The sequence below is a fragment of the Ylistrum balloti genome, unplaced genomic scaffold (genome assembly GCF_031769215.1).
Source record: "Ylistrum balloti isolate Yb309-2 unplaced genomic scaffold, AGI_CSIRO_Ybal_v1 Utg370450, whole genome shotgun sequence".
NCBI classification, from domain to species: Eukaryota; Metazoa; Mollusca; class Bivalvia; order Pectinida; family Pectinidae; genus Ylistrum; species Ylistrum balloti.
In genome coordinates, this window is record NW_026782299.1 from 1,267,842 (window position 1) to 1,273,841 (window position 6,000).

The following is a 6,000-nucleotide window of genomic DNA, read 5'->3' on the forward strand; positions in this document are numbered from 1 at the left end:
TAAGAAAATAAATGAATATACAAGTACATAAGATAATAAAATCGTTACATTTGACAGACTGGTATACTATATGCGTGCCTGATATACACTTTAAAGAATGTTAAAAACCATTTGTAATTCTCAAATAAAATATCCTGTATCCGTTGTTTATATAAAAAGAAGAAATTATTTTTCATTGGGCACATGCGGTGCCAACCCTACTTAACCAAAGCCAATCTATGTAAATCCTGTTTCAAATGAAAAATACAGTCCTGTAAGAAGCTTCACAAATTCATTTCAACAAACCCTCGATATACAATAACCAGTCTTCAACAAATTCAGTCAATGTTTAACAACAGCAACCTTCCGCTTTATGTATCTCTAAAAAACAACACTTTGTTTTATCTTATCTACATCAACAGTCAAATTCCAACGACCCAAATACACGGTCGTGTACATGTTAAGTAATGATCTGTTCAAGATGGTGGGTAGACGGTCACAAAAAGGGATGCTCACTTTAAACTACAAAGTCACTGGTTTATGAATAGAATCTGACCGTACAAGTACCACGCAAAACTCCGAAACACTCGAAATTTGCATTACAACATTTGTGTAGTACTGTTATGATCATAAATAATTGTGAGCCCTTTGCAAAGTTGAGCTAACTGTTTAATTCAACATTGAAACGGAACGAGGTTTGCTGTGAAATTTTGTTTATATCGAAATGTTTATCCAGTCCAATGTTAATTTGTCAGCGAGACATTGTCATAACATCAGCTTTAGAGCGATATGCTATTTATACTCATTCACAAAAACGAAGGAAATCAGTCTTGTTAACGACATGGATTAAACCTCAGGAGCTTTGACAGAAAAAAAGTTACGTATTGGTTCCAAAAACGGATCCAGTTCGACACACGATAGTGTAATACCCCTTAAGAAAGTCACCAGCAATTAAAGAAAATAATCGGCGATAAAGATTTTCAGTCTAACGCAGAACTGAACACTTTCGTATATGGGATAAAAGTCCTTATAACACATCCCTAGTTGAAGACTAGAAAGTGACGTTTTGATAACTACACGATAACCTTCATCAGACAAATGACCAGTGTGGAGTGTTTAGGCACTGACGTACGTAGTGTACGAAATGGTAAGAAATCTAGCAATTTTTTCGGCTGTACAATAATTCTATGTACATTAAAGTCAAAAGTAGTGAGTAAGAATTGCAACGTATAATGGAGAAACAGGCTGGATATTCGGGGTTCGATTTTATGAAATCGGAAACCAAAGAAGGCCAAAAATTCACTAAGTCAGTGTGAAAGCATTCCCAGATCAATAAATCTTTATATAAATTTCATCCTACACAGCAATATCATATTCCAACTTCCCAAATTTCTCGACAGATTTTACAGGTGGCTGGTAAAGGAAGTTATCTGGATACGCCATAGACATCGAAACGTCACATTCTACTAGTTGTGTTATAACTTCTATTCTGTTGGCATTACCACCTGAAGAAAACATACCGAAACAACATTCATATAGGGGTTTAAAACATGGAATAAACTCCAACGGGCACTATATTTACACAATATAAACCACCACTTATGTGCGATACTATCAAAAGCTTTTTTGAAATAAGCAAATACAGTGGTAGGTCCTTTGTAAAGATTCTATAAATAGACTATACAGTACAAGTTTCTTGTATCGCTACCAGTTTAAAAAACACAGCATGCGATATTTTATTTTGGCTCTAATTCCTCTCACACGGACGTTTATTCAAAAGTGACGTAAACAATTAAGCAATTTGACTGGTTATTTTGATATTTTCACGCATTTCACTCAGCTGGCAGTATCATTCTTATTACTACATCACCTAGTAGGACGGTTTTTCTCCCCACTGTTCTCTTATTACAGAACAAATGTTTTCCTTTGTATCGAATGTTTTGCCCTTCTAATAGCCGCGCTTCATACTTTCAATATTTTCCTAATCTTCTCGGAATATTTTGTGCTGAAATACGCTCAATATCCATATAAATATTTCGCCAATTCTTACGCCATCCTCGCCATCCCTCGCCACCCCTCGTCTGTCATCAGGAAAAGATCTCCAGATTCTAATATATGTGCTGAAGGAAGGGGTTTCATTAGTTCTGTAGGCTTTCAGTTTAGCATGTATAAATACAATTCCTGTTTCTAAATATCAGCTTGAGCAATATTTAAGAATTTCAAAATTTTGCTGTCAGGGCTTCTGACCACGACCATAGGAATATCATCCTTGTGTCCGTTATAACGGATAATGACAGACTGATATCAATACTGAGTCAAGAATCTCTGGTACCGAGTAATACTCACTCATACATATATAGTTAAATTATACAGAAAATAAAGTAATGATCATACAAAAAAACATAGAGATGTTATGGTTTGGGGTACATGTTTACAGAGGCCTGTTATTACATTATTTCGCGTTACTCGTGACCAAGTACACCCTCGATATCCATTGTTACTAGAAAAAGTTACAATATCATATACCTTACATCTGTGTTGTATGCTTATTTATAAGACGACACATTCAAGCAAATAAATACTTCAAATAGAGTTATCATCCGTGTATCTGACACAGTAGCGGCAAGAATGACACTTTTAAAAGATGATTGTATACTGTTTAGAACTATGAAATAACAAACGACACCGGATCTTCAAGAATTAAGTTAAGATATATCGGCACACAAAAAGCATTAAAGGAGATAAATAATACAACGCGTACTAACGAAAAAAAAATGTATAAATAGTATATGACATACCTGTGATCTGATTAGGACTGTCTCGCGTCTCCTCGAGTCTGTTAGTTTATTGGTCTCTGGTCACGTAATCACGTTACGTTCACAAGAACGCCCGTAACAAATGACTGCACACAGATTATGCAACTTGATAAACTTGACAAGCGGGTGCTTAAATACATGATTTGCATAATTGTGTCGATGCCAAGGTTTTTACCTAACATGTCAATGACCGTAGTACTGTATGCACCAATAACTGCCACGTACATCGGGTAGTCGAGGGGTAGCGGTGAATGCAATAACAAGTCGTAAGTAAAAAATGCATAGGTAACGTGCAAAATAAAGGCTACTATGGCAAGCAGGGTTTCATTTATTTATTTAGCAATGGGTCATAACTTAAGCCCTTAAACAAACTACCTCTAAATGTTGAAAAATTATATATCAATAAATAAATTGATAGAATAAAAATAAAAATGGCCAAGAATCCATGTGTGATCACACTGATAAAAGTAAACTACGATTGTGTTGACATGTACAAATTGAGACGATGTTAAAAAAGTCGATTAAACGTCATAATAATTAGGACTAACCTGTACGTCAGACCATTCCATGACATGTTTTAATTAACACATAATGTTTCCATTGAAACATGTCATAATTAGTTTAATACTTCCCATGAGTTATTTCCGCAAGGTATACAACAACGGAACTAGCTACCCTTTATCGAGCGCGTCCAGTTTCATATCGCAAAATGAAATTTTATATTTCTTGATCAGATCACTATGAAGTCCAGTAAACTTCCCCATAATTTTCAGCAACCTTGGAACAAGCTCTTGGGTATCGAATCAGATACAACATATAACCCTTTAGAATGCGGTTGCAGTGTTGTTGTTATACAAATAATGAAATTCACAGTACTGAAATTTAAATTATCAAGCTTGATCAATACAGTAATGAGCTTTTTTTATTGTCAATTAAAGCTGTATATACTTTTTATTTCCTCCTAAAGTATTATATAGATTCTTTAACAATGAAACCAGATGTAATACTTCCGCTTCTCTTTCTAATACTTTTGTACAATCTTTAAAGTCTATCAAAAAAATCATCTAATTTTCAACCCATTTGTATTGCGTGAAACAATAGAAAAACATGTAATCCTAATTGTGGTATATATATATATATATATATATATATATATATATATACTGGGTGGTTACATATATATAAATATATAACTATATATATATATATATAATATTATTACTATACCTGTTCTCAGTCTTGGACTGTCTTGCGTTAGCCGTAGTTTCTTCAGTTGTCCCTGGCCAGCTTATGTCGATTTATAAGCTAGCTGTATAATACTTGTAACAAATGACTGCACACATATTTAACATGCAAGTTTAGATGAAAAGCACACCGCTCGATACCGAAAAGTAGGCCAACCGAATGTTAGTATGATTAATGCTGCAGTGGTGCAATTTATTTTGTCGGATTTTAACACAGTCAGTTTGGCGGTCGGGTGACAAACAAACTGTAGTAGATAAAGACACTGACAACCGCCATTTTATTTTTAGTAGCTGTGTGGTTAAATGACCTGACAATGTGCAAAAGTTATGAAACGTTGAATGTGGTCAGTTATTGGATTGCGTAACTTTTTTCCTTTTGTCAACGTACACGTTGATTATAAAGTCACATTTTATGATTGATTTATAACAGAAAACATGCAAAATCTGAAAATTTGTCTTACCAATTTTTTACATGTGAAATAAACTTGAATGTATCTTTCATTGAAAAAGATAAAAAAACTTTGTGTAGCGTATGTATATATATATATTTAAAAATAATTATAGAATAAAAAGATAAAAAAATAAAAATCAACAGTACCGTGTAAGTTGCTCTTTTTATATCAGAAATAATTTTAACTGCCAGGTTTGAAGATCATTTGCCTAAATTGTTTGATGGATTTGCTGCAATTCTGATCGAAGAGCAATCAACAGACATATTGGACCAATACTTAATTAAACGGTTGGTTAGTGCTTTGTGTTTTGATAAGAAACTTACCTTTTCCTTTTTGTGTATGTCTATGCAATGTGCCATTGTTTTGGAAACTGTCTCCACATAAGTTACATACGTTGGGCGTCTCCCCACTGTGTATAATAGAACGTTCTCTTTAAGACGAGTAAATATTGAACCATGTATGTAACGTTTAAAATATCTTTCTTTCTAGAACTGAAAAAACTTGATCACATTTATCACATCTTACGTGTTCTTGAAAATAGTTTGTCGAGCTATGTTCTGTACTACAGCTGACAGTTTTATTTGGCATTTCAGCTGAACTCGCATTGATTTGGATTTTCAGTAAATTAAACACATCTGTATTCGTATGTCCTTCATAACCTGTAAAGGAAGATATTTTGTATAAAAATGTACATGATTAAAGGAGTACATGCAATCAAGTTGACGAGATGAAACACACTAATTGTTTTATCAAATCAGTTCGGATAGATAATCATACCAGAACCATACTGATATTATCCACGGATGTACCTAACGATAGTACCCCTACCTACTACCGTCTACAACTTACCCTCTTCCCTCTATCCATATCCTTTAATATCTAATCCCTACTATCTACCTTTACCTTCTACTCCCTACCGTCTACTTCTATCCCGAATCCTGTGCCCCCTGTCCTCTACCTCGTACCCTCTACCTTTACACCAATCATCTACCTCTACCCTCTCTCCTGTACCGCCACCCAGTACCTTTACCTAAAATACAGTATCTTTAAACGATCACAACTCATGCCGACCTGTTGCGATCCATTTCTGTGTCGTGCATCTGTTTTCTTATTTTATTTACATTTGCAACTATTTCTGAAAAACCACTAAACCTATTTCAATGAGATTCCGTAGACTCTTTCCCTGTCCCATTCGCTCTACCCTCTACCCTCTTTCTCCAACCACTACCCAAAATACAGTATCCTGAACTATTTACAGGTCATTCCGATCCCCCATTGCGATTCTTTTTCTCCGACTTGCGTTTATATTTTTGTTATTACATTTGCAAATATTGCTGTTGCTTAACCCATTACAGTCAACTTCTGCAGAATGTATCCATACTCTAAGCTCTACCCCCTACACTTTATCATGTAACCCCGACCATCTACCCCTACCTCCTATCCTTCAGAATTCAGAATTCGAATATTGCACACCAGGAAATGATTCGTAATACTTGCGAACCACGACAT